This window comes from Microtus oregoni, unplaced genomic scaffold (assembly GCF_018167655.1).
Source record: "Microtus oregoni isolate MIOR12 unplaced genomic scaffold, Mior012 000004F_ref0000308, whole genome shotgun sequence".
NCBI classification, from domain to species: domain Eukaryota; kingdom Metazoa; phylum Chordata; class Mammalia; order Rodentia; family Cricetidae; genus Microtus; species Microtus oregoni.
The window spans coordinates 21,625,803-21,636,605 of record NW_024543063.1 but is presented as its reverse complement, the minus strand read 5'-3'; the positions used below and the strand labels follow the sequence as shown (position 1 = coordinate 21,636,605).

At 40.3% G+C, this 10,803-nt stretch overlaps 1 pseudogene; it reads right to left on the bottom strand.

The window, feature by feature from the left end:
• Positions 1-2,091: 2,091 nt before the first annotated feature.
• On the bottom strand, positions 2,092-3,084 carry LOC121447526 (annotated as a pseudogene).
• Positions 3,085-10,803: the final 7,719 nt, after the last annotated feature.

Genomic DNA, 10,803 nt, shown 5'->3' with positions numbered 1-10,803 from the left:
GAATGAGCTCTACAAAGTCAGTTCATGCATTAGAGTTAGATCCTGGTCCCCCTACCAGTGACTTCATCTACCCACAGAATCAGCTGACCCGAATTTGTGGAAGATCACTGACTCCTGACTGACAACTGGGGAACCTGTTGTCACCAAACTAGGCCCCTGAATACAGGTGACAATGGTGTGGCTTGGGCAGGTAAGGTATTCTTAATGCTCTGGAGCATCTAGTACTTTTTTATTGTCTCAATTCTGATTGGTCCCCTCAGGGTACTGTCTGGGCATTTCCTGATTACTGTACTGGTGAGGCCTAGTCCCACTGTTGTTAGTTTGCAGCCTGTCATGACTGCACTGTTGTTAAGTTGTGCCTCTTCGCTCCTGTCTTCTATTCTCTGCCACCCTCCACACTTTTTTATACTTACATCGTTTTTGTCACTATTTAAGTCATTAGATGCAGAGGTGACTTTAGAAGAGCCAGAAATCAAGTTTCAAATCAGTAATCTCAAAAAAAAAAACATACATTTGTAGACAGGGCTTAGGAGTGTGCTTAGGGAGTAGGGTATGAGGATACACACCAATAACCCCAACAGTTTGAAGGTAGAGATGAGTAGAACGGGAACTTGAGGCCAGCCTCAGTTACATAACTTCAAGACCAGCTTAGGCTATATGAGTACCTGTCTCAAAAAAAAAAAAAAGTAAATGAAAACATTTCTATCCTATTTTAAATATAAGTAAAATGTTTCATTGGCATTTAAGAAGACAGAGAGGACAGCGGTTTTTGTTTTGTTTTGTTTTTGTTTTTTGAAAATGACTTTACCATGTATGACGGCAAATGCCTGTAATCTCAGCACTTGAAAAGTAGAGAGAAGACTATGAGGAGTTCAGGAAACCCACCGGTGCATCGCCAGGTTGAGTCTATGCTGGGCCACAGGAGACCCTGGCTCAAAACTGCTCTTCCAGCCTGTGTAACATGATTTGCTGAGCAGGCTAGACTTTAAAAGTTCTAGGTAAGATGAGCCTTTTGTATCATGCCAGAATCCCTTCTAACTTGACAGATGTCACCTGGGTCTTAATTTCCTAGCCTAAATTTAATAGTCAGTAGATTCTTACATGTAAACAAGACTTAAAAAATGCTGAAGTATCACTGGGTGGTGGTGGCACACACCTTTAATCTCAGCACTCAGGGCACAGAGTCAGGTGGATCTCTGTGAGTTTAAGGTCAGGCTGGTGTATAGAATGAGTTCCAGGACAGCCAGGGCTAAAAAAAGCAAAACACTAAAAATACTAAAGAATCAATGCCAGAATAAGCCCTCTAACATAAAAAGCACACAATTGTTATATTAGCTTGTAAAATATGATTTTATTTTTTTAAAGTTTTTACTGCAATACAACAATGAAGTAAACAGTAATTAGACACCTACCAATTTTCCACAAACAAATAAAGAATGTAAAAATAACTCTGCCTATATATGTACAGCTTCTCAAATCACGTTAGAGGGTCTCAAATTCAATAATCAGGAAATTTTAAAATCGCAGTAATTATTCTCATTTTAAGAAAATGTCCCCCTCTACCCTCCCAAGTACTGAACATGAAGAATGGGCTTCCTTTTGCATCAATTTCATATTTATGTGAAGCAGCAACAATGACCACCAATAATTTGGCATTTCTGTTTACAGATGCTCCAATTTTTTTTTCCAATTTCAAAAAGCCATTATCCAGTGTTGCCATAAAACAGATTGTAGATTCTAGGTAGCAAAGATTCAGAAACCAATGTTAAGTCAAAGAACAGAGAAAGCAGGGCATCGCACTAAATTTCTGGATCTAATACACTAGAATGAAACCCAGGAAATGTTACCTACTGTTTAGAAGAATAAAGACCTGCAAAGGCGGATGTTTGGTTGTCTAGTATTTTACACTGTGTGGCTTTGTAGCATCTGCTAACTGAAGCAGACATGCATCGTGTGTATCCCTGCCCTGTGTCCTAGCTCCCTCCTTCCCACCCCACCATCCTACTACCGTATACCAAATATTGTGGGTATGAGCCCAAGTCACCCCAGACAATCCAGTGAGCAAAGTTAGTGCAGTGCAAAAGAGTCTCCTCAATCTTCGTCTAGGGTCTGCTGCAGAAGAAAGTTGGCAGCCAAATTCTCATTCTTCTCACAAGCAAAGTAAGCTTGAATCACAAGTCCTTCAGGAAATCTCGTGCCTTTAACTGCAGCAACTGAGGGTTCTCTCCACTTATCTGCTGCAGCAAAGCTGGAAGCAGGGAAGGATTCTGCTGGATAATTTGTCCCATCTGTTTAAACTGAGGTTGAGTCCTTTAAAATCCAGCACTAGTAGCTGTCATTGCTGTTGTGGTCGCTGAAGCTGTTGCCACTGCTGGAGACTGAGGAGTTCAGTACTCACTGCCTGGGGAGGAGGATCAACCACAGCCCGACTTTCTCTGTCCCCCGGGATTCCCATTAGAAGATATTCCACAGCTCCATCAGGGTTGTTGAAACTGGCTCTCAGGGCCACAATTACCTGCTCTCGTTCATAACCCATTGACATGATCTCAGTTATCATAGTCTCTTAAGATTGACCTGTCACAAGGGCACTTTTTGCATCTTGGAAAAGATTTGATCAGGACGAATCTCCTGGTGTACTGTCAGCTGGTGCTGGGCTAGTAACCACTGGGGACTGTGCTGGCTTTTCTGCAGCTTTCTTAGGCTGAGTTGCACTAGAGGTGCGGGTACAGAAGATGCTGTAGTTGAGGCTGGAGTATTAGATGCTGGTGTGGAAGTGGGAGCTGAAGCAGGGGTGGGGGCTGGAGCCTGAGCCACAACTGCTGCCTGGAGAAGCTAACTGCAGCCATGGTGGGAGCATTCCATGGCTGAGCTGTCACTGGAACTGGGGCTGTCACTGCTTTGGGTTTTGTCACCATAACCACCGCAGTTTTTCTTATCAGTTTTGTATTCTTTGAGAGCGGTGTCATCACTGATGATTTTGCCTGCATAGATTAGCTTCTGACCTGCTACTGGAAAGGAGTCTTTCCCCTTTTCAGATTCAATCTTCTCTTTCAGTGCCACTGTCTCCTCCCGGTCGATATTTTTTTTAAAAAGATGGATAAAGGAATGTATATCATCCCTCTTATGGAGCAGCTTGCAAATTTAAATGATTCAACTGTGATATACATGATCACAACAGGGCAGAAATGGACCACGTGTTATAATAAGACTGTCAATACTTAACAGCAGACTATACACACAGAGAGTAATTCTAAGAGACTTATCGTGGGCATGGGAAATAGACTTTAAGAAAATTAAAGCTTTGTAGGAATAAAAAGATTTCACGTAAGATAGCCAACACATTAAGAAAATCCAAGAACTATAAATGTCCAACAATACAATTGGTAGAACTGGGAGTTCAGGGTGTAGCCCAGTGATGGAGTGCCTGCCCAGCAGCTGCAAAAAGGGGGTGGGGGAAAATAGAATTACGAGGTAGACAACAAGAGTCTGATATTTCAATGCTCTCAATAATTGGTTGGAAATTAGACCCAAAACCATTAAGTATATAGAAGCTGTAGGGGGGAAAAAAACACTCAACACAAATGCTAAGTGCAGACCACTCTACTTAATAGCAGCAGAATTTATACTCATTTTAAAGTGTCTGTTCTCTTGAATAGCCCCATATGGTGGGTCATAAAACAGGTGTGAATAAATTTAGAATGAATGGGATCATACAGGGTATCCTCTCTGGTAACAATGAATTAAATTAGGAATCGACAATAGTGTTGGGAAATTAAATTATTCAATGGGTAAAAAGGTAAAAAAAATTAAAAAGTAGTTTTAACTGGGCAAAAAGAAAACATTAAAATTTCCTAGTTCTGTCTAAAACAATGATCTGAAAGGCACTTACTTCCTCAAAGCACTGTCTTGGAAAAGGGTCTCAAAAGTTTAGTTTTAAGACAAAAACAAACAAACAAACAAAAACGAACAGCACACACACACAGAGATATATACAGCAAACATAAATGAGGAACAAGTGCACAGAAAAATGGAGAGAGATCTACAAAAATTATGATTCTTTTTTTAATGACTATTTGATTTACAAAGAGGAAAAAGATACAAATGCCCCAAATTAGGCCTGAAAATACATATATCACATGACCCACTCTATAGAAATTTATTACAAGATTATAAGAAACTATGTATAAATGTATGTTAATAAGGTAATTGTTGCAAATGAAGTAGACAAGATCTTGGATATAAACTGTCAAAACTTGTTCAAAAAATAACATCTAAAAAGACTTCATTGTCTAGGATTGATATCTAACATAGGAAAAGAAAGAAAGTAACAAGAAACTGGGCAACCTGAAACATCAGCTACTTGTTTTCTCAGCGCTCTGGAGGCTGCAAGTCCAGTATCAAAGCTCCCTCTGAAACCAGGAGGGAAAATCCTTGCCTCTTTCCAGCTTCTGGTATTTGTAGCAAACTTTAGTCTTCTTTGGTTTTCACCGCAACATGGTGCTTCCCCAGCAGCTCATGCATACACACACGCACACTCTCTCTATGACAGTCACAGGGTTGAAAACTCCCATTTATCTCAATGTGACCTCATCTAAACATTACACTTGCAATGGTCGTCATTCAAATAAAACATCCTGAGTGTAAGGTCACAGGTGAGTAGATCAAGAGGGACATTAAGACAAAACTACTTTGGGGTAAGAAATGTAAGTGTTATAAATGCCATGGAGGGACAACATGGTGGCAGCTCTGATGAGAGTTTAGGCCCATGATGGAGAGTGGGGGGGGGGGGTCCCGTAGGTTTCAGACGAATGAGGAAATTCTATGCCGTGTGGTTGATGAGTGATCCATATTATGTGTTTGTGTACAGTCAAGCTCTCCTTCATTCCCGGATGACAGAGGAGGTTAAGAGGATCTTGCATTTTGAGGAAAAATATACGATCTTGATGTTGAGGAAGTAAGACCCATTTAGTTAAACATGAATCCATCCTGTGGAATAGCCACTGTTGTCTGATAGCCTGGGGACTGCACCCCAGCTAGGAGGGTGGAGAGAGACAGGGATGCAGGTAGATGGGCGTCCCCTGAAAAGGGGTCTGTAGTCTAACATCAGAGTGGTGATCAGTGGGATCTCATCCTATCTTTATGAGTGACACAATTCATCTCATAATAGACAAGTAAGAATGTGTATTATTTAAAACCTACCCACAAAGAAAAGCTCACACTCAGGTGGACTAACTGATGAATTTGATCAAATATTTGAGGAAAAAAATGATATAAATAACTGTGTGAACTTCTTGAAAATAGAAGATCAGTTCTCATTCTATGAGGTAATTACCCTGATACTATAATAAAGAATTTATTAAAATAAAAAAAGCTACAGATAATATGCTTCATATAGATATAAAAGCTCAAAGCAATACAAATCCAGTCATAAATATGTGAAGATCAGTATAGTGTTTGATTTTACTTTTTAAAACTCAATGTGAAGTACTATATGTATGTATGTGTGTGTGTGTGTGTGTGTGTGTGTGTGTATGCATGCATGTTCATGCCTGTGTGTCATATTAGAATTACGAATCTATGGGAGTAAAATCTTTGTTTTACTAGAATAATGGATGCTGGGGGGGGAATCTGTGATTAATAAAAGCCTAGCTTCTTGGAAGTTAAATCTTCTGAGTAATCGTTCCTCGCAGTCAGCAAATGGTGACCTTCTTCCAGGCGTGCCAAGGCTGCATCTTAAGCCAGCAGTTGAACTCAGTAATGCTTAAGAATCTCCCACATACTGGTTTTGTAGGCATAGGAGGCCACTGAGTTTGGATGAGGCCTGGCAACATACGGCAGGGTCAAGTTCCTGAAGAAAATACAGGAAGGGCCATTGGTAAAGATGCAGCCTCAGTTGCCATGGAGATTCCGGGATACTGTAGATGCTACGACCATCAAGGACACTTTCCAGTGAAGTGGAGCCAGCTTGATTCTACTGGATAAACTGCATGTTGGGGATGGCTGGCACAGAGCTGCGGAACTGATCGAGCCTATTCTGAGTCCCAGAAGTCAGACAGCTGAGCTTCAAGATTTGGAGTAACACTGCTATACTTCAGTTTTGCTTAAGTGAAACTGGGTTGTTGCCTTTTTGCCGTTGGTTTGTCCCTTTTGGAATAAGAATTATGTAACTTAATTTTTATTTTACAGGATTTCATGGTTAAAAGATTTTTGACTTCTAAAGAGACATTGAATTTCTAAAGCAATAAAAAAAAATTTAAAGACTGGCTTTTTAAAAGTCGGGTTGGGTTTTATATTGTGACATCAACCTGAGATCTCAGGAGCAAGAATGGAAAGGTTATGGTTTAAGGATGATGTGTTTGGTGGCCCTGCCCACTGGGTGGTGCCTTCCCTGGGCAGGTTTGCCTGGGTTGTAGAACTAAGGAAGCTGAGAATGACCTGGATGTGAACCAATAAGCAGTATCCTTTCATTGTCTCTGCTTCAGTTCTTTCCTCTGGGTTCTGCCCTTGGCTTTCCTAAATAGTGGACCATAACCTGTAAGCCAAATAAAACCTTTCTTCTTCAAGTTGCTTTTGGTCAATGTTTTCTCACAGCAACAGAGAAGCTAACTAGAACAGGGCACTATAACAACAACACTATAAATGGATTAAATTGCTCGTTAAAAAAAGGAATTTTTTAAGTCAGGCATGGTTGTAATGCCTGCGTTACTCTCTAAGGTACAGTTCCTGCTATTGTACCATTCGCAAGCTGGGCAAGGGCCTGGAGTCTAAAAGAACACAAAAGAGACTTGGGTCATTCATGAGGAGATAATGTGGAATGCCATTTATTCAAGCTTAGGAAAACATATACCTAGCTACCGCACAATGGAAATCCTCCCCACCCCCCCACCCCCCCACCCCCGCCAGGCAGGTGGAAAATTACCAAGCCCCAAATGGCGTAAACCATGGCCTTATAGCTAACCACCAGGGGGGCAGAGGGAGCACAGAAACAAACAGGATGTTTAGCCGGAAATCGCAACAAGATGTCTGGCCAGAAACTGTCCTCAAAATGAACCCACCCCCACCCCCGGGAGGAGGGGTAGACCCGTGGGCCTTACACATGTTGGTACAAATCTTTAATCCCAGCACTCAAGAGGTAGAGGCAGGTGGGCCTCTGTGAGTCTGAAGTCAGTCTGGTCTACACAGCAAGTTCCAGAATAGCCAGGCAGCCAGGGTTACATATTGAGACCCTGTTTCAAAACCACAAAATAATAGTAATAATAATAATAATAATAATAATAATAATAATAATATAAACAGTCTGAGAAGTTCACTGTCAAAACCAGCAGACTGTGTAGTGGGAGCCTACTTTTTCATAGATTTCTTACTGTGTTCTCACCTGACTGTGGGTAGCATTAGTTCTAGGAATCCTTCTTATAAGTGTAACAGCCTCATTTATGAGAGCTCCTCTCCCATGACCTAACCACCCTCCAGACAGGTTCTACCTTCCAATGACATTATCGTATTTATTGGGGATTGGTAGATGACACAAAATTGTACTTAGTTCCAACTTCAGAAGTTCCATAGTCTTCCTCTCAACAGTGTTCAAAAGTCCAAAGTCTCTTCTGAGACTGGAGACAATGTCTTAACTGCAGGTCTCTGTAAAGTCACCCAGTAACTTCCATGCTTCCAAAACACACAAAGTGAATATTTATGTTCCAAAGAGGAGGAACAGACCTAGCAAGATTAGACTAAAGCAAGCCTGAAGTCTGGTGAGGGAGACACTCTTTGCTGAAGCTGCAAGTGGAGAAATGATCTGAGCACCAAGTGAGCTGGAGTAGACCCCAGCCCATGACTCTGCAGCCTGCAATGTGTTCTTTGTAGAGCTGGCTTCACTGTGTACCTATACCTCTCCTTGTCAGACAGTCTATATTCCTAGCATCTCCAACATCCGAGACTAAATGGGATAGGAAATTGACATGTAAGAAGAGTGGAAAATCTATAGTCTGTATATTTAAAATGACTATTAAATCATAGTTGGGAAAATGCCATTCAATAATGGGATCCAACCTATTAGCATGTTTTAGAAATTGTTATAGTGATCTTTTCTTTGGTCTTTACATGAAAATGTGTGTTTTAGACCTCAAATGGTTTTTCATTGTCTTCAAAGACTATAATAGAATTAAAATCCATCATGACAGAGTTAATCTACAGTCAATGAGAAAGATCTTATCAGCAATAAAGTGTAGCCCAAACACGTAGAACATTGCATTTACAAGAAGACCTATGGTAGTTAATTATCCCAACGTGATTATGGACACTATTGTAATTGCATATCAATTTTACTAATCAACTCTTGATTAGTCTAATGAAGCTGAGGTGATTGTGATAAAGTAAAATAATTTGTGCAAGTATTTTAACATAGTTAACAATTTAATGCTTAAACTCCTGTTTATATATCAAGCATTTTCTAATTTCCAATCATACCATAAACAGATTATTTCCTACATTGGGGCACTAAGCAAAGAAAATTTTATTCTCTCATCATGAATTATATTTTTCCCTTAGGGAGCCATCTCCTCCCACCATTGAAGATAAATAAACTTCATTCTCTCTGTCTTGGTCTCTCCAGGGAATAGTGGTACAGCATAGAATCTGTTAGTCCAACGGTATCTCTGGGAAGTTTGACTGGGCCCTCTGTGGAAGTGACTGGTGGTCAGTGTCCTATCAACACCATTAGGTGGCAGAGCTTCAGTGGAGAATGGAAGGAATGGTGCTAATAGAACAACCGGGACACTCTAAGTTTTAACACAAACTTTGAACCTATTTGCTTGCTAACACCTCTGGATTCAGGCTGTTTTTCTTACAGCTCAGGTCTTTATTTTTATTTTTGGCAGGTTCGAAATTCCTTATTTTATTCGTTGGACACTCTGCAAGATCTCCTATTATCACCAGTATGACTTCTGTTGCAAGAGGAAGGCCTGCTTGTTCTTCCCGGCCACCCTGCTAGCTTAGCCCCGAAATAACCACACAGAAACTGTATTAATTAAAACACTGCTTGGCCATTAGCTCTAACTTCTTATTGGCTAACTCTTACATATTAGTTTTACCCATTTTTATTAATCTGTGTATCACCACGAGGTCGTGGCCTACCAGCAAAGGTCTTGTATGTCTATCCTCAGTAGAGGATCCATGGCGTCTCTCACTCTGCTTTCTTCCTTCCAGAATCCAGTTCTGCCGCCCCCCCTCCCCTCGCCTACCTAAGTTCTGGCCTATCAAAAGGCCAAGGCAGTTTCTTTATTCATTAACCAATGAAAGCAACACATGAACAGAAGAACCTCCTACACCAGCTATTCACTTAAGACCATGGATTTTGAGCTTTTTTCAAAGTGGTAGGAACACAATAAATGATGCAAGTTAATTATTTTCATTATTATTAGCTCTCATTTGTATGTGCCTGTATATGCCAAGCACTAAATGTAATTGGTATTTTACAAATAAGGTAACAAACGGTTAGATTCCATATCTAGTGAATGTAGCATGGCTAGCTCATATTTCTCCTTCTGAGTAGTAAATGTCTCATCCTGGAAGGCATTCAATTATATCATCTAAAATATGAGTTCATTTCTTTTACTCAGGTGCCTATTTCCATCATTTTGATAGTCTCATTGTCTAAGCTGCAAATACCCAAAGTAATAGCTACTTATGATTTGCTTTTGAATTATTTTCAATAATTTTTTATTTTTGTATATTTTTTCCATTTTAGAACTTTTTTTCTAACCAGTGTGGTGTGCAACCTTCAATTGTCCTTTAGCTTATCATGGTCATTCTCTCCAACTCTAGTTTAGTGCTGTCCACTGATCTTCAGTTTATAAGGCAATAGGTCACAGTTTCAGTCTTTCTATTTCATTGAAATATTAAATCTTTTGGGGGGATTTACAGACAGGGTTTCTCTCTGTGTCTCTGGCTGTCCTAGAACTCCTCACTCTGTAGATCAAGCTGGTTTGAACTCACAGAGATCCGCCTGCCTCTGCCTTTCTGTGTGCTGGGATTAAAGGCATGTGCCATCATCACCTGGAGGAAATAATAAATCTTCTGCACTGTATTTTAATAATTATTGGTTTAAAATACTTTAAATTCATCTACTGCCTATGTTTATAACAACCAAAATAAATACCCAGGCTTCCATCCCCAAGGTGAGAAATTTGAGTTCAGTTCCCAAGTTGTTTTTCCATGTTCCATTTGCGAGCTCCAACGAAGCATTCTAAGCCAGGCTGCCTAAAATCTGGCAGAATGTTTTATGAGCACTAAATGCTGTATGAGAAACAAGTCCAGGTGATGGGTTCTTGGGAGAGGAAGAGCTACAGGCTATCTTACTAGGAAAACAGTGCAAATGGAATTTGCATCAAAATCTGGGGAATCTGGCAATGACCACAGTAATCGATGCTATAGGCTTTTAGCTTAGCTTTCCTGCTAGTTTATGGTATAAAAGTGATTGCAATGCCTCTTTTGGACAGTTGCAAACATACCCAGACACAAGTGTGTTTCCCTTCAAAGGGGTCTTTCCATCACAATTTGACCTAATGTGTTCAAAATAATTAAATTGGACCGATAAGATGACTCAGTGGGTAAAGGTGCCTGCAGTCAAGTCTGATAACCTGATTTCAGCTTCAGGACCCATGTGGTAGGGGAGAACCAACTCCTGAAAGTTACCCATTGATCCCCACACACATATGTGTAACCACACATATATACATAGCACAGAAACACTAAGTAAAAATGTGAAATGTAAGACTATTTAGAGATGTAATGATGAATGATTCAGTT